Source organism: Aotus nancymaae, unplaced genomic scaffold (assembly GCF_030222135.1).
Source record: "Aotus nancymaae isolate 86718 unplaced genomic scaffold, 86718_ANA_hifiasm-v0.15.2.pri h1tg000155l, whole genome shotgun sequence".
Classification (NCBI taxonomy): domain Eukaryota; kingdom Metazoa; phylum Chordata; class Mammalia; order Primates; family Aotidae; genus Aotus; species Aotus nancymaae.
The window spans coordinates 3079517-3098980 of record NW_026988570.1 but is presented as its reverse complement, the minus strand read 5'-3'; the positions used below and the strand labels follow the sequence as shown (position 1 = coordinate 3098980).

The 19464-nt window shown below is 41.0% G+C and overlaps 1 protein-coding gene across 5 annotated transcripts in view; it reads right to left on the bottom strand.

Moving 5' to 3' along the window:
* NCK2 (NCK adaptor protein 2) overlaps nt 1–19464 on the bottom strand; it is a 148023-nt gene that overhangs the window by 57638 nt on the left and 70921 nt on the right. The window contains exon 3 of one of the 5 annotated variants that reach the window (XM_064371693.1): nt 1438–1535. The exons of the other annotated variants lie outside the window; for them this stretch is intronic. The gene's annotated coding sequence lies outside the window, so the exon portion shown is untranslated. The remainder of the gene's footprint in view (nt 1–1437; nt 1536–19464) is intronic. 5 annotated transcript variants of the gene reach the window in all.

The window sequence follows — 19464 nt, the reverse complement described above, 5'->3', positions numbered from 1 at the left end:
TCTGACTGCATTTAACTCCTTGAAAACAAGGACTTTGTCCCCTTGTAAACCAAGACTTAGGAGGGTGCCTACTATGCATATATATTCAGCAAACATTTGAAAGACAGAGTGGATGAAAGGCTTATGGACTGCCTCCATCAGATGTTGACACACAGATACAAGATGCCTACAAACTACTCCATACTACACGGAGGCCCTACGTTGCAGGTGGATTCAAATTTAAGGTGCTTCATTTAAAACAATCCCACCTCTTGATATATTCATTGTTATTCTACATAATAAGGAATCTTTTATTCATATGATGGGAGCCATAAAATAATTCCATTAAAAAATTTAAATTTTATATTATTCAGCTACTTTGTTAAAAGGGTGAAAGTACAGAGATTATACATGAATATTCGTGAAATACAGATCGATAATAAAGAGTGAATCTTCCAATAAGTTTTAGCAAATGATTAGTGCAGCCAAAGATAATGAAAGATAAAGTTTGGGAAAGCTCATTAAATGACTGAGAAGGCAATTGTCTAAGCCTTAGTTACCCGGCCAAAAAAAAAAAAAAAAAAGATTTAAATATTTTTAATAAAATTCCAGCATTAAAAATTTTGCATTTATCTTTCGCAACTCCAAAATTTAATTTTAAAATATGCTGCTGAACACTGAAACACAAAATGCATATAGCCCTTTCGGCACAGCTGTGAGAACACAAGATTCTCTTGTTACATGAAAATGCTAAAGTTTATAAATAGTAGTATCTATTGTTGGTGCAAAAAAAAAAAGACTGTTCTAGTTAAACAGAAAGTCTGGCTTAACAGTGAATTCTCATGTAGGAATTACTGATTTTCACAGATCAAAACAGGGTTAAATAGACTTCTGAAGAAACTTGCAAACAGCACATATAATCTTACAGAACTGGTGCTGAATATATAAGAACTTCTACAATTCAACAACAAAAAGACCAATAACTCAATTAGGCAGCAGGCAAAAGACACAGTCATTACTAGGACAGACGGCACAAATAGTGAATAAACAAAAACAACTCAAGTTCATTTATAATCTGAGACTATGATAAGATCCCATTTTTTAATAGATGGGTAACAATGAAAAAGGCTGATAACATAAGTGTTATGAAGGTTGAAAATTAATGGGAATACCCATACTCTGCTGGAGAAAGTAAAAGAGAATCACTACTTTGGAAACAATGTAGACCTATCTTGTACAGCAGAATACTGACGTAATACAAGGCAGCAACTCCACTCCTACTTATATGCAGTATAGAAACTCTTGCACTGTGCACCAGGGATAAGCACAATGCTCAGGGCAGTACTGCTTATGACACTTAAAGAAGAGAAAATAAACCTGAGGGAAGATAAATAGGTGGTATAGTCACATGATTCAGTATCATATCAAGAAAGTGAAAACCAAGAAATGACAGCTCACCGCAATCACACAGATGACTTGGAGAAACAATATGAAATTGGGGAGGGGCTGGAGGAGTTGAATGACTGCATACTACATAGATCCATTTTCATAAATCCCTAAAACAAACAAAATTAAATGATGTAGTTTAGGCTTACATATGTATGTGGTAAAACTAACATTAAAAATCAAAGAGCTATATGTCATTAAGTTGGTCTATTAGAGACATACCCAGCACTCACCTCCTCCATGAAGAACTAAAACAACAGATAAACCACACAGCAAGTAAAATGTCCAAGGGAGAACACTGGAATTCAGCAAAGAAGTAATAACACCCTCTGAGGGACAGAAGCTCAGGATACCAGCACAGAGGGAAGAAAACCAGCCAGCCAGGACTGACTCTGAGCCACAAGGCACTCCCTGTTACAGGAAAAAGTAAGCTAAAGGTCCACAGCAGTCCACATTCACACTACAGATGCCTACGATCTTAGCCACAGCCATCACAGCCCTTTAGCCCCGTAGAGGGAGGAGCCCGGCATCTTTGCAGTTGTGTTATTCGAGAGAGGCAAATTCATGCTGGGTAGCCCCCATTCCGAGTCCCAGGCTGCTACAGCACAGCACCATTTGGAGACTGGATTCACCACTAGAGTGCATCCTGCCAGTGGGCCCCGGCATCTCCACATCCCTGCAGTCCTGTCAACATCTCACCATATCCATCCAAAGAACTGCAGTGTTACGATACCGGTTGGATCCAGAAGTGCAGTTATAATCCCAGCACCTGAACCCAAGCAGCATCCTAAACTCTGTGGAACAGGTGGTCCAGCACAAGAGGAAGGCTTCCGCTATGACAGACAGAGCCAATGTGCTCCCCAGAGCCTGAAAGCTGCTTGCATGGGGTCTGCTGCTGCCTCCACCAACAACCTTGCTCCCTCCAGCAGAGTAAGCTGCCACATACGCAGCCCAGAGGACTGAAAACAGCTCACCTACTGTCCTTGTTTTTGGCAAAACAATGCCACAGCCTCCAAAACCAACTGCAGCTTAACCACTGAGGCACCTGCAGACACCAGTGACAGTGATTACAGTCCAAGAAATTATACGAAAACTACACTTTTATGCTCACCCAGAATCAAACAGAAAGTATCCTACCTAAATGATACTATAGGATACATCTACAAAAAACTCTATTCTCTATAAAAGATACTTCATGAAATTGAAAAAAAAAAAAAAGAAACTTTCACTAACAGTGCAGATATCAATGTACAGATACAAGAAACAGGAAAAAGCAAGGAAACAATAAAACCTACAAAGACACACAATAATTCTTTAATAACAGAACAAAGAAAACGAAGTCTATAAAATGCCTAAAAAAGAATCTAAAATAATGATTTTAAGGAAACTTCGTGAGTTACACAAGAACACAGAAAGTTCAATGAAATCAGAAAAACAATTCATGACAATTCATGGAAAAATTCAACAGAGATATTTATCAAAAAAATTGTTGGAACTAAAGAATTAAATGAATTAAATAAAAAATGAATTAAAAGCCTCAAAAAGAGACTAGATCAAGCAGAAAAAATAATTTCTGAACAGGTCTTTTGAAATATCCTAGTCAAACCAAAATTCAGAAAAAGGAATAAAAAAGACTGAAGAAAGCCTACATGACATATGGGACACCGTTAAGCAAACATATATTCATATTTTGGGATTTCTAAGTGGAGAAGAGATGGGGAAAAGCATAGAAACCCTATTTAATAAAGTAATAGCAGAAAGCTTCCCTTCTTGAGAGAAAGAATCCAGATCCAGGAAACTTTAAATAGATTCAACCTAAAAAAGTCCTCTCCAAGGCACACTGCAGTTAAACTGTTAAAACTGAGACAGAGCGAGAAGTCTGAAAACAGCAGGAGAAAAACATCAAGTAATGCAAAACAGAATCCTCATCAAATTAACAGCAGATTTCTCAGCAGAAACCTTACAGACCAAGAGAGATCAGTATGATATATTCAAAATGCTGACAAAAAAATAAAGCCAGCCAAGAATACTATACCCAGCAAAGCTATCCTTCAAAAATGAAGAATAAAAGCCTTTCCCAGACAAGCAAAAACTGAAGGAATTCACCAACAGCAGACTGGCCCTACAAGAAATGCTTAAGGGAACCCTACATTTGGAAGCAAAAGAATGATATCTGCCATCATGGAAACCCACAAAAGTATAAAATTTACTGGTAGTGCAAAAACATAAATGAGGAAGAGAAAGGAATCAAATATTACCACTGAAGAAAACCAGCAAACCACAAAGAAAAACAACGAAAGGAAGAATGAAACAAAAGATATACAAAGCAACTAGAAAACAGTTAACATAGTTACAAGAGTATGCCTTCATCTCCCAATAACAACCTTGAATGTAGGGCCAGGTATAGCAGTTCATGCCTGTAATTCCAGTATTTTGGGAAGCCAAGGTGGGAGGACTGCTTAAGGCCAGGAGTTTAAGACCAGCCTGGGCAATACAATGAGACCCTATCTCTGCAAAAATAAAAATAACAATTAGCCAGACATGGTGGCACGCACCTGTAGGCCCAGCTACTCAGGAGGCTGAAGCAGGGGGATCGCTTGAACCTAGGAGTTCAAGGCTACAGGGAGCTATGATCATGCCACTGCACTCCAGATTTAGTAAGAGAGTGAGACCCTGTCTCTAAAAAATAAAATAAAAATAAATATTTTTAAAAACCTTGTGTAAGGGTTCTTGGGTTCTTGCCAAGTTTAAGATGAAGAAACTGAGGCCAGCACAAGAAGATCCAATGCGAATTTATTCCACTCCCAGGCGACGTTCCGCGGTCCGACAGGAGGGGCCGGAGAAGTCGCACGGACTCCTCTCAGATGTGGGGTTTTATAGGGAGTGGAGACGTTTGATTGGTTGAGCCCAAGAGGAGTGGGGCCCAGACGGGACAAAATGCCAGGCGGGGAGTGGGGCCCGGATGGGACAAAATGCCAGGCGGGGAGTGGGGCCCGTACGGGACAAAATGCTATCGGGCAGGTCCTGGTGGGGCTTCCTTTAAATTTTGGCAGGGTTCTTTAAGGGAGCGCTAGGTGCTGTGTGAGGGGGGGTGGGCATGTCTAAGCTCCTGGAGAGGGAGGTCAGTGTGTCCGAGCTCCCGGTGAGGGGGCGGGGGTGTATCTGAGTTGCTGGCGAGGCGACCAGCCTTACACCTTGAATGTAAATGAATTAAATTCCCCAATTAAAAGATGTAGACTGGACGGATGGATTAAAAAACATCAACCAACTATATGCTGCCTACAAAAAAACATTACCTATAAAAACACACAAGAGACTGAAAGGGAAAGAATGAAAAAAAAATCTTCCACACAAATGAAAACAAAAAGTAAACAAGAGTTACTATACTTATACCAGACAAAATATAATTTAAATAAAATAGATTTTAAGTCAAAAAACATAAACAGGCAAAGAAAGTCATTATGTAATGATAAAGGAGTGAATTCTAAAAGACCTAACAATTGTAAATATATATGGACCCAACAACAGGGCACTTACATATATAAAGCAAATATTAGAGCTAAAGAGAGAGAGAGAGACCCCAATACAGTAACAGTTGGGGGCTTCAACACCTCACTACAAACACTGGACAGATTATCTAGGCAGAAATTCAACAAAAAAGCATCAGACTTAAACTGCACTATATATCAAACTCACCTAACAGACATTTACAGAACATTTCATCTAATAGCAGCAGAATAAACAACCTTTCATCAGCACATAGAACATTCTCTAGGATATACAGTATGTTTGGTCATAAACCAAGTCATAATAAAATTTTATAAATCAAAGTCAGGTATTATCTCAGAATACAACAGAATAAAACTAAAAATCAATAACAGCAGCAGCTTTGGAAATTGTATAAATATATGCAAATTAAACAACCTGCTCTTGAATGACCAATGGGTCAATGAAGAAATTAAGAAGGAAATAAAAAGTCTTGAAACAACATAAAAATGGAAACACAATATACCAAAAACTATGGGATTCATCAAAAGCAGTGCTAAGAGGGAATTTTATAGCAATAAATGCCCACATCAAAAAAGTAAAACAATCAAGACACTAGAAAAGTGATAACAAACCAAACCCAAAATCAGTAGGAAGAAATCATAAAGACCAGAGAACTGAACAAAATAGAGGCCAAAAAATGCAAAAGATCAATGAAATAAAAAGTTGTTTCTTCAAAAATATGAAAATTGAAAAACCATTATCTCGACTATGAAAAAGAGAAAAGCCAAATAAATAATATCAGAAATAAAAAAGAAGACATTTACAAAATGTTACTACAGAAATACAAAAGATCCTTAGAGACTAATTTGAACAACGATACATCAATAACTTAGAAGACCCAAGGAAAGTGAGTAAATTCCTGGACACACAGAACTTGCTGACACTGAACCAGAAAGAAATAGAAAACCTGGCCAGGTGCAGTGGCTCATGCCTGTAATCCCAGCACTTTAGGAGGCCGAGGTGGGCGGATAACCTGAGGTCAGGAGTTCGAGATTATTCTGGCCAACATCTCTGTATCTACTAAAAATTAAAAAAAAAAAAAAAAAAATAGCTAGGTATGGTGGTGCATGCCTGTAATCCCAGCTACTTGAGAGACTGAGGAAGGAGAATCACTTGCACCCGGGAGGTGGAGGTTGCAGTGAGCCGGGATCACGCCACTTAACTGCAGCCTGGGTAACAAGAGAAAGATTCCATCACAACAATCAATCAATCAATCAATGAAATGAAAAAAGAAAAGAAAAGAAAACCTGAACAGACTAATAATGAGTAACAAGACTAAATCTGTAAGATAAAAAAAGTCTCCCAACAAAGAAAAGACCAGGACTGGATGGCCTTAGTGCTGAATTTTTCCAAACTTATAATAAAAAACTAACACCAATTCTTTTCAAACTATACCAAAAACAACAACAAAACAACAACTAAGAGAAGGGGATACTTCCTAACTCATTCTAGGAGGCCAGCATTATCTTCACATTTGAAACAGGCAAGAACATGACAACAGCAACAAAAACTACAGGCCAATATGCCTGATGCACATAGATGTAAAAATCCTCAAAAAAATACTGGCAAACCAAATCCAACAGCATATCAAAAAGATAGTACATCATGGTCAAGTGGGACACATTCCAGAAATGCAAGGATGGTTCAACAAATGCAAATCAATAAATGTGATACATCACATCAACAAAATGAAGAATAATTATCGAGATACGATCATCTCGATGACGTAGAAAAACCTTTTGATAAAATTCAATATCACTTCATGATAAAAACTCTCAACAAATTAGGTATAGAAAAAACATACCTCAACACAATACAAGCCGTATATGACAAAGCCACAGCTAACATCATACTGAATGGGCAATAGCTGAAAACTTCAGTTTTTAGAACTGCAAAAATACAAGCATGTTTATTCTTTCACAACTCTTATTTAATATATGGTTTAAAGTCCTAGCCAAAGCGATTAAGCAAGAGAAAGAAAGGGCATTCATACTGGACAAGAGGAATTCAAGTTGTTCCTCTTTGTAGATGACAAGATCTTATATATTTTAATAAATTCTAAGGTATCACCTCAGCCCAGTGAGAATGGTACTATCAGAAAAAAAAATAAATTCTGGCAAGGATGCGAAGAAAGAGGAATACTAATTTACCACTGGTGGAAATGATCCAGCAATCCCACTGCCGCATATTTACCCACAGAAAATGAAATCAGTATATTCAAGTGATAGCTGTACTCCCATGTTAGCTGCACTACTATTCACAGTAGCCAAGATATGTAATCAACCTAAGATTAAAAGATAAAGAAAATGTGGTACATATACACAGTAGAATACTATTAAGCCAGAAAAAACAAAATTCTGTCACTCACAGCAACATGGATGAGCCTGGATAATGTTATTATATTAAGAGAAATTAAGTCAGGCAAAGAAAGATAAACACCACAGTTCTCACTCACGTGGGAGCTAAAAAAGTTGATGCATAAAAGTAGAGAGCAGAAAAGTGGTTACTAGAGGTGGGGAAGAGTCGGGAGAGGGAGCAATAAGAAGAGGTTAACTGGATTCAAAGTTACAGCTAGATAGGAGGAATAAGTTCTAGTGTTTGACAGCACCACAGGGTGACTAAAAAATAACTCGAAGGGAGCATTTTGAATGTTCCCAACACAAAAGATAAATGTTTGAGGTAATAAATATGCTAATTACCCTGATTTGATCTTTACACATTGTATACATGTATCAAAATACCATGTTTTACCCACTAATATGTAAAATTAAAAAAATGGTAAACCGATCCAGTGAAGAAAACAAAACATCAACTAAAAAGAAAAGAACAAAAAGCAAGAGAATGAATGACTAGTAAATAAGTGAGTGAGACAAATCTTGTTGGCAAAATAATTCTAAATAACTTATGTAGACACTCTGTCTTCAAGGAGATGAAGCAGTGAACTCCCCTAAATATGGGGTGTACCCAGAGACCTCCTTCCAAAGAGTACATAGGGAAAGGGGGAGAGGGAGTCAGTATGGAGTGAAGAATTCTGACAAACACTGCCTCAGTGTGGCAATCTCAGCATCGGCAAGTCCCGAGCCATAATGGTAGCATGGATCCTTGATGTGATGAGATGAGTAGGACATGTTGCTTCTGTGGTCTTCCTCCCAAAATCTTCATGGGAAAAGCATCAAACAACTCTCAATGGCAGACTTTGTAAAAAATACCCAACTCCTCAAAATTGTCAAGGTCAACAAAACAAGGAAAGTCTGAGAAACTGTCACAGCCAGGAAGAGCCCAAAGAGACATAACAACTGAATAGAGTGTGGCACTGTGGATCCTGGGACAGAAGATGAACACTAGGTTAAAAAAGTTTTAAATCCAAATAAAATATGGACCTTAGTTAATAATGTACCAATTTTAGTTAAAGGGGAAACTAGATGCTAAATAGATGAGAACTCTTTATGCTATCTTCAAAAGCCTTCTGTTGAAGAACCTCTTGGGGAAAGAAACAATGGGACAGAAGGAGGTAGAGAACACTATTGTTTTCAATATTGAGAATATTCTAATTTTTAAGTTGGGAGGTAGGTTCACGGGCATTTGTTTTATTATCATGCCCCATAAGCATATAAATGACATCTATGTATGCTGTACCTATCAAATATCACAAATAGAAATTTTAAAAAGAAAGCACACAGGCCAAACAGAAAGACAGGGACAGAAAGAGTATTTCACTAGCTAGCACTTGCTGAATCTCCCCCAAGATGCCAGTCAGCATGGCTATGTCCCTAGGCCTGGAACTCTACACTATCCGACTGTATCGCCCAGAGCTGGGGATGTGAAATAAACAATCAGTTCATTTGGGCTCTGATAAAAATAATGCCTATTTTGGGAAAGGTGGAAGCCTCAGAGAGCTGGTGTGTGAACTCATATCAAGAGCTATGGTTTCTATTAAAATATGACATTTCAGACAGTGGCCACTATCTTCCTGAGGATACAGCTGAAAAGATGAGTGAGTGATGGCCCTTCCCTATATTGAGTGTGCCTAATTTACTAAGAGGTCAACCCAAGCAGCATCCTATTTCACTCTTACAACAGCCCCAAGGGGGAAGTGGTGACCTGCTCAAGATGTCATAGGCGATCAAAGACAAGCTGAGACCTCTCCCCGGGACTCTTGACCCCAGGGTTAGTACTTGTGTGTCTAGATTCATGAAAATAAGTATTTCATTTGAAGTAGCTGCCATGATTTGTAGAGCCTTCTACTGTTTTCAGGCTTGTTTCTTAGACATCAGAATCGAGACAAAGTCATTACCTAACACATGCTTAAATTCTGCACTCCACACTGATCTGGGGGGTATATGTGCGCTGTCACGGGTCTTTAATGGTAGTATTCTTGTGGTCAGTGTCATTTGTTTATTTTTATTTGATCAGCATTAATTACAGGCAAATTATTGTGAATTATAATTGTGTATCAAAACAACAGAAAAGTATGGTTAGGCCATATTTTTCCAAAGTAGGGAATAGGGAAACTTGTTGATAAGAAAAACATTTTCAGCAATCTTGAATGGTGCCCAATTCTCTCTGGTCCCTCTCTTATTTCCATCTTCCTTTCATGACTTACTCGTCTACTGCTATGTAAGCGTGGATACTTCTTAGATCCCAAACTATAGACTACCATAAAAAAAAGAAATGAGTTGATCTTTCAACAATTTTTTCTTTTTTAAAAAAGTGTAAACTTTTAATTTTGAAATAAGTGTAGGTCCACAGGAAATTCCAAAGATAGTGCAGAGTGGTCTTTTGTGCCCTTCACCTTGTTTCTCCTAATGGTTACATTTTACATAATTACAGTATAATACTGAAACCAGGAAACTGACATTAGTATGAGTATATATGGTTCTGTCATTTCCTATGTGTAAACTCCTATAACTATCACGCCAATCAAGACACAAGACTGTTTGATCACATAAATCTCTCTGACATTATCCCTTGTATCATAACAGCCACCACCCCCCTTTCCAACAACTATCACCAATCCCTTGTAAACAGTAATGTGCTCTCCATCTCTGTAATTCTGTCATTTTGAGAATGTTATATAAACGGAATCATTGTGACCATTTGAGACTCTTCTGTTTTCAAGCAAAAAGAAAAAAATTTATTGAAAAGACAAAGATACTCTGTATGATTTCAATGCTTTGAAATTTGTTACTGTTTGTTTTTTGGCCCAGAACATGCCCTAACATGGCAAATGCTCTGTGGGTGCCTAAAAACAATGTGTCTTCTGCTATTGTTGGGTGCAGTGTTACAAATGTCAATTAGATAATCTTAATTGATGGTGGTGAGTTCTATATTCTTGCTGACTTTTTGTGTACTTTCTGTCTGGTTGTTCTATCAACTGTTGAGAAGGGTATGGAGATCTTCAAGTATAATTGTGGGTTTATCTATTTCTCCTTGTAGTTCTAGCAGTTTTTGCTTCTTATTTCACAGCTCTGTTGTTTGGTGCATGCATACTTAGGAATGGTATGTCTTCTTGATGAACAGACTCTTATGTCCCTGGTAACTCTGCTTTTCTTTATCTGATATTAATACAACAATTTCTGCTCTAATATTTGCATGGTATATCTTTTTCCATTTTTTTATTTTCAATGTATACACACACACACACACATACATATATATATACACACACATATAAAATGTCTCTAAAATGTGCCAGGATAAGGCAGGGGAGATAAGGAGCTCCTCAGAAGATGGGATATTTACTTGGCAAGAACTAGGTGTTGAAAGGGAAGGGTGCTATGAGGATAAGTCAGTAATGACCCAAATCTAGGGGGCATGGAACCGTACAAGGAAGTTCAGAGCCCTTTACCATGCCATCCATTTGGAATTTGGCTGTAATTTGGGAATAAGAAATTCCTGCTTTATTAGTTACGTTTTTGCATTAAAAAAATCTAACCAATCAGATATTCTAGATATCAGTCTCTTTAAGTTTTTCATTCCTGAAATAGTCAAAATGCCAGATGCAGTGGCTCATGCCTGTAAGATCAAGACCAGTCTGGCCAACATGGTGTAACCCAGTCTCTATAAACACACACACACACACACACACACACACACACACACACACACACATTAGCTGGGTATGTGGTACAAGCCTGTAATCCCAGCTACTTGGGAGGCTGAGACAGTAGAATCGCTTGAATCCAGGAGGCCATTGTACTCCAGCCTGGGCGACAGAGACTTCATCTTAAAAAGACAAAACAAAACAAAAAAAACCATGGCAGGCCTCCAACTAACATTTACACACTGCAATCAAACTACCTGAGCCGACAGAATTGGTCCTCACAGGGCGGTATGGTTAGGCTTTGCGTCCCCACCCAAACCTCATCTTGAATTGAACTGTAATCCCTATAATCCCCATGTGCTAAGGGAGAGACCAGCGGAGGTAACTGAATCACAGGGTGGTTTTCCCCATGCTGTCTTAGTGACAGTGAGTTCTCACAAGATCTGATGGTTTTATAAGCGGCTCAGCACTTCTCCTTCTTGCCACCTTGTGAAGAAGGTGCCTTGCTTCCTTTTCATCTTCCTCCATGATTAAGTTTCCTGAGGCCTCCCAGCTATGCTGAACTGTGAGTAAATTAAATCTCTTTCCTGTATAAATTACCCAGTCTCGAGTAGTTCTTTATTGCAGTATGAAAATAGACTAATACATGGTGTCAGCTTTCTAAGGGAAGTGGAATATCCCAGCAATCTGCTCTAGAGTTATGAAGGACATAATGCAATCATTTTGGTTAATCAGAATCTCTATTGAGCTCTAATGGAGCCAGGAACTCCAAACCTCATCGATCACCAGGACACTATGACTGCCTAAGAAACTCCAGTCCTGAGGACTGACTAGAGGGTCTGGTTATGTAACAAAACTCATTACAAAGGTTTTTGGGTTATACTGTAACTGACAGAGCAGAGTATATATTTACTGCCTTCTGTAAATTTACAAACATTTCCCATCCCTCTGTGCCTTGCTGGTGACCCAGATAATGGCCCTGCTGGGCAAAAATAAAGGCTCTGTAAAAAAAATCTCTAAAACAAGAGAAATTATCATTCTCTGCTATGTGATAATATGGACACGCTATGTGATTTCTCTACTAAACCTTTTTTAGGAACCTACCATCCCCCAAGCCAGAATCTCCAAAGTGGAAAACACAAGGCGTAAGAAGAATTAGAGCTCTCATATCTGGTATGTTCTAAAGTGCTACAATGCCTAGTGCTGCTTCCTGTTTCTCCATTATGTTTTGTTAAATTTCTGTGCATAAGACAAGTCTCCACGGAAGGTTAGCTCGCTGTAAGAAAGGAAGATGAGAACTACCAATAAACACTTACTAGTCATGGAATGGGATTTTTAAAAGTGCAATGAATTATCTCAGGTGTGAATACATAAAAATTCACAAATGAAAGTCCTCAGAGTAGAATACCCCTTTAGGGAAGATCAGCATAACAGCACAGATGCCCAGGTCCTGTCCTCCCACTCCAGATTAGTCTGGAGTGGACCCTGAGCATCCTAGGTCACCCCCAAGGATCCCAGGTGACCCCCATTACAGCTGGCAGGCACGGACTCACAGAGCTCCAAAGCCTGGAGGGAGAGGAGGAGCAGGAGCCATTCCACGTCTATCTCCACTATGTCCCCAAGCACCTCATCTAGTGCCCACTCATCTCCTTCCATGCCTGGCCCCACTCAGCCAAGCAAATATCAGCAGCATCACCTGCCTACAGCTTGGGAGAATCCCTGCTGCTCTTTCTCGGAACTGAGAGTGGGAGACGGGCTCCTGATCTTACTGTAGTGGTGGGGAGGGGGACACTGGCATCCCACAAACTCTGAGCATGTTTTCCCACTGATTTCTGTGGGGCATGGCAGCCAGGTCTGTGTTACTGTCCTCCCTGTGCAGGCCTGTCCTCAAAATTCCAAGTTCATGGGCCCGACTTTATCTACCCTCTCCCTCCATGTCACTGCCAAAAGAACCAAGGCTGGAAGCTGGTCAGAAGTTAACACACAGCCATGAAAGCACAACACCCCATGCATGCGCACACCCCATTCCTCCAGAGACCTCTGTTCCAAGCACATGCCGACGAGGCGTGGTACCAACCACTGGGAAAATGACCAACGTTTTACAAAAATGTTACAAAATGAGCTCTCAGGTTGTAAGATACGGTTGCATTTAGCTTATCCCACAAGACAGGCCTGCACCAGACCCAGGCTCCAGGCAGGGAAGACGTCCTGTCTCTGGCTCCCTGGCTCCCGGAATCCCTGTCTTTCTCAAGCGCTTCCAACCTTAGTCTTTGTGAACACAACAAAATCTTCAACATAACCTCTGGGTGAGATCGTAAGTGGTATATTCTGGAAGGCTCTAATTAAAACAAGTCTGACTGAGGAGTGAGTGGGCTCTCAGATCTGTTGCGTTTCCCACTCATTCCCCGTGAGCCGTGGGGGACCCAAGTGGAAGGCAGTGTTCTATGGAAAGTGACATTTAAGGATTGGGCACGCTGCTCTGTGGTCAACAAAGGGAGGGAGCACTCACACGTACAAAATGAGATGAGAACAATTATAAGCAAACCCAAAATAGAATGTTGGTAAAAGAGACAAGCAACTTAGAAAAACTACTAAAAATGTCAACTCTAGAGCTACTCCCTGTCCCTGGCCACATCCCTGTAAGAGACAGGCTACCTGAGGACACTCAGGAGGGATGTCACCACTGCAGACTCCTGGCTTGGAGTCCACGCCGACTGCTCCTGTTCACACTGTGACCTGGGTAGACCTCCACACAGGAAGGTCACAGAATGAGGCTTTTGATAGGAAACAGCCACAGCGGATTCACAATTAGGATCATCCTTACTTCTTGCAGGTAGCAATCAAGCTCAAATCCCACTAATTAATCTCACTAATTGTCAGTGGGGCTGCTGGTCAGGCGTGACTCTGAGAAACTGAGAAGGCACATTTCACTTCCCAGGGAGATACAAGGCCTGCCTCCACAGCCACAGACCTGGCAGGAGGGCCCGGGTACCTTCCGCCCCAGCGAGCACTGAGGGTTATTCGTTTCCATCCGAAACTGGCATCTTGTTAATATACTGCTTGTTAACACGGTACCAAAATCCATTCCCCCTAAACTGTGACCTCTTAGGATCTGATTTATTCATCACATTTTATAACCATTTTGACATCCTGGAGCCAGGACCATTTCTAAAGAAAACATTTCAAGGTTAGCTATAATAAAAGTCAACCGAAAAAGTGGTTCTGATAGGCAGAAATCTAAAACTCAAAATGCTTTTGGTGTGTCCACTGAGGCACCCACAGCATGAAACGAGGAGGCACAAGGTCACTGGGATACACTCCCCTCCCACACCCTCCACCAGACATGCCCAACTTGAATGACACTTCTGCAGTTCCCACGTGTTCCCTTCAGTTCCATACATTCCAGTGATAATCCCAGAAAGTATTCTTCTACTGGAGTTGGTCTGTAATTACCTGTTCAGGGTCCAGTTTACTACAAGCCCTGCAATACCCCCTCCACCATGACACACACATACACACACACACACACACAGCATGAGAGGACTTTTTGTTTTTCTGGAGGAAGTCAAGAAAAGTCTCTCTCTGCCTTTTGTAGTTTGGGAACCTCAATGGCAGCAATGCTCTCATTTCAAGCTCTGTGCAGCCTGTTTATTTAATATTGTTCTCTTACATACACATCCGCCACATGCCTGGCCCAAGGACTCTTAAGGTAAGACAAGGATAGATTAGCCAGTCACCATCCAACGCTGGGCCATACTAGGCAAGGAAGGTAACCTCTCTGGGCTCATTTTCTCCTATAAAATTCAGGGAGGAATATCCGTATCACCTGGCATTACAGAGAATTCATGAAAATTGCTTTGTAAATTCTAAGGTGCAATTCAGAGAATCATTGAGAAATGACTGGAATGTTATGTGTTCACTTTCCATGTAAGGAAAAGAAGGTTGGAGTGGTGCAGGAATTGGCTTTTTTGTTGCTAATTTGTTTCTTCAGCTTTCTAGGAAGCCACACTGCTAGAGTACATTAGCTGTGACAGAACAGAAATAATGATTGGCTTAACCTTGATCACCATCCCAACTAAGAGAAAATAATTATGTCATTGACCATGCAAGAATGTGAAATCACAATTTTATGACGTTTCGCCCTGAACAGGGGTGCTGTGGGAAGCGTCAGGGACCACAGAGTTGGCCACAGCACACAGGAAGTGGCTGTTAAATACAAAGTCCCTGGCCTGTACAGAGAACTTCTCTTGTGGCAGTTCTGATGTTAAGCTGTGGGTCCCCAATACAAGCACCGTCCTGGGGCTGCATGGGCGGAGCTGGAGGTCACAGGAGCTGCTAAGCTGATCCTGGGGCTTCAGGAGCAGCAGAGGCCTTCGGGGGATTCAGGTTCCTAGCTCCTATCCTTTCTCAAACCTCCCAAAGCCTTCCTTCACACACCCTTATGTTTCCAAAAAGACACTCCTCCAAACTGTACTTAGTTGCAGGAGATTTTTCTAGGGGAGAAAAAAATAAATCTAACAAAATTCCTTGTACAGTAAGAAAGGCTTTTTGGGATCAGGAAATGGAAGCGCCCAGACTGCTCTGCCATCTAGAAGCTCTGGGCTTTCACTAAGTCATTGAATCTCCCAAAGCCTCACATCCTGGTTCAAGGTAAGCACTTGGAGAATGGGTGGTTACCATGTCACTACCATCGTGTGTCAGAGATGGCAGCCCGGGAAGCAGAAGGAACGTGGGCTTGTAAGCAACAGACCTTCTGCTTCCCGGGCTGCAATTAATAGATGGGGACACAAAGCCGCAGGAGAGGTTAAGGGGAGTTGAGCATGCACAGCAGTGGACAGTCTCCTTAACCTCTCCTGAGGCTTTGGGTCCCCATCTGTTCAACGGGGGCAATAACATCTGCATTTGCGACCAGAGGTTATATACAAGTGGTGACAAGCCCTGTGCCGGGTGTCTGCCAACGATAACCCCATAGATCACGGCGGCTTCCACTGACTGCACCACCGGGGCACTGTGGAATCAATGTGGCAATATTTTTTCCTAGTAGCTGTCAATACTTACTGGGCAATTATTTAAGTAATTAATCAGAGATTTATCCACAGCATCAAAGGCCGTGGCCATCTCTCTATACTCGGTACCCTGTACGGAAGAAACAATCCGTCTAACTGTTCCCCCAGATGGCCCAGGGGCCAGTGTGCGACAGGCGGCTGAGACGGGCCACTCTCTTTTGGCAGAAACTCCACGAGTTACTTCTAGGTATCAGGAAAGCTCCAGAGCTACAGCCCCAACAGAAGCTTTAGCCCTAAAAACTCAATGTGTGAGCACTGGGCTTTGCATGTAAAAAGTTTTTCTAAATAACCTGTTGGGGGCAAAGTCAGCTACCAACAATCTCCAAAATACCAAAAAGCCAGGATATGATAAAAGTGAGTAGTAAATTCTAGATGACTTTTCCAAGTGTACACACTCTAGGAAAAACTGTTCTGAAATAAACTGAGGCTAATATGAAGGTATGTAGTAAACTTTAGTAGTTAAAGAAATATTACTGGATAGCGCTTTTATGGATGTAAGAGTGACAGGCTCAACGTTTCATCTTCTTGTGCTCACTGCTCGGTTAAACACAGCCTCTGCTGCTTCTATCACAGAATGGAAAACAATGTGTGTAGGCTCACTGCTGACATTTACACACTGGCTATGCACATCACCAAATGACACATGGTTTGTGAAATCCAGTCCTGTTTACTTAGACTTGAGTTGTGTCACTAAGCCACTGTCCTTCCTACCCCACTACACCATCCCACCGTCCTTCTGTCCATTAGGACATGTCTGTCATGAAAAAGCCTTCAATAGCTTTTCAAAAGTCAAGCGCATCTGCAGCATAGCAGACAAGGCCCTTTGCAATCTCTGTCCCTAGTAATGAATGGCCAGCCTCCAATAGTCAATTACAGTCACTTTTCAAGTACACATTAAAAAAATAAAATAAAATAAAAATAAAAAAATAAAAAAATAAAGTACACATAGGAAGAATTAAGTGCAGATTATATACATGTGCCAAAATGACAACTCTGGTGGCCTCCAGCCTCTTCCTACAGTCTCCACTCCCCAAAGGCAGCAGGGTCAGAGCCGGAGGGTCCCAAGACTTTATTCCTTAACTTCAATGGGAGACCAGAAAACGGGTTAGGAAAATGTGCCACATGGAAATGGGCTGAGACATTACTCAGGCCCTGAGACACCCCCATCCTACTGAAGCTGCTTTCAGCCCAGCCCCAGGCATGAAAACCTTGAGTACCCAATAATCAGGAAACGCATCCAAGACTGAGATCCTGCTTACTGTTCTACCAGGCCAGCATTTCATTTCTTTCTGACATGCCAAAGGGTACGGCTGACTGAGCTGCTGCTTTTCCTGTTGGCACTTCAAAGATCACTGACCGAATGGCAAATGTCTGGTCCCCAACCCAGTATTGTCTGAATGACCTGCAGTCTCTGGGACCCATGGCCCAGCTGGTCCAACCAGCCTGCCTTGTTCCAAGGAAACATATTACACCTCTGTACACATGTCCCCTCATTCTTTAAAACTTGTTCCAAACATAACATCCCCTGGCTCTTCCATACTCTTCCCCAGAGGGACAGTTGGTCCCTGCCTCAGGTACTAGGGACTGGCCGTAAGAACCTTCACTGTAGCAGGTAGCACAGTCTCAGACTGTCAGGGTCCCACTCGAAAAGGGCATGGGAAAAGGTGGGTGGGACTATATTTTATCTATTCTTTTTAAACTGCTAAAACAGTCACTGCAAGAAAAATAGCCCAGAATACAGGTGTGGTGTTCACAACAGATGTTTATCATATGAATGGGCTGTATCTCATGATTTTCCAAACGAACAGTTTTCTAAACCACAAAAGTAAATTTTAATAGGTGAACCAAGGTTTTGTGTGGATCTTATAAACTTATAAAATTAAAGTAATCCTTTAAAATTACATGGACACAGATATTTTTGCAAGCCAGCTCTCATGCTAGTCTGTGCGTGGGTCTCCATGCACTATCTTGTCTGCGTGGCTCCGGTGCGCTGGGAGCTCCTGCAGACTGAGCTGCTGGGTGAGCATGCCACCCTCCCCTGCCTCACCACCTTCTGAACCAGCACCAACATCAGCTTCAGGTCTGCTAATGTCACTGATGATCAAGACCTTTCTAAAGAAGTAGTGTCAGATTCTGATGCTAATGAATTATTCATGAGTTCTGATGATCGGATCAGAGGATCTGTCATTTCTATCTTATACTCCATTCCCTTGAAATCTGACAAATGGATATGTGACTGCAATTGCAAATGACTGTTTTAAAAAGTTCTACTTCAATGGCTTTTTTTTTTAACTGATTTACCATGGGTTTGAGAAGTTTTCTTATGTAAGAAAAGCCTCCCAGGATTGGAACGGGAACACCCTGATGGTGTTGGTCTTGCACAAGGAATGGAAGAGAGGCCTGGGAATGCCCTATGAATACATGAGGGGATCCAAACCTAAAACAGCCAAGAATGCCTGGGGTGGGTAGGGCAGGGTCAGCAAGTACAGGGGAGGGAGAAAGGAGCGGGGAATAGAGGCAGGTGTGCAATGGGAGTGCCAACTCCCGACTGCACACCAGGAGCTAGCTCTGGAAATCACAACACACAACACCCTAAATCAATGGGAAAATGTGGCATTTTCTCCAAAAGATAACATAAAGCATAACAAGACCAGAACGCTAAGACACTTAATCCTGTCCTTGTTGCATATTAATATCATGCTGTTCTGAATACCACACATCAAAAGAGGCAAAACTGAAATTAAAAAGGTTCTAAGAGATTTTTCTTTTAAAGTAGTCGAAGAGAAAGAACATATTCACACAAGATGTTTTTTAGCAGTAGCAGACCAAGTAAGAGGAAATTCTAACTTATATTAAAGGAGTAAATTTACAGAAACCACTACACTAAGAGATTCCATTACATAGTCCAACATGACAGTTTCAAGATTACTTTAAAACAATCTGTAAATAATAGAAGCAAATTAAGGTTTTTAAGGAAAGCTGGTGTTATCCTTGCAGTTCATTCTGAGACAAAGCTCTGGAGGTGAAAATGTATCTTCTCCTAAAGCACTTCTTACTGCCCAGCCAGACACAGAACACTGAATTAACTGGACCACCAAAGAGCAACCCATATTTTAAGTGAAATGTCCCAAGCTATTACGGCTAAGAATTATTTCTGTTACACAGTGACATGCTTTTGTCTGGTGCCTGTGGTTATAGCACCCACGGGTCCCAGAATCCACAAGCTGCATCACGGTTATGATTTTATTGTAACATACACAAGTAGGTTTTTCATATGAACAGGTAAAACCTTCCCGAAATCCTTGATCTGTCTGCATCTCCTTTAATGCAGGCTATTTATTTATTTATTTATTTGAGACAGAGTCTTGCTGTGTCACCCAG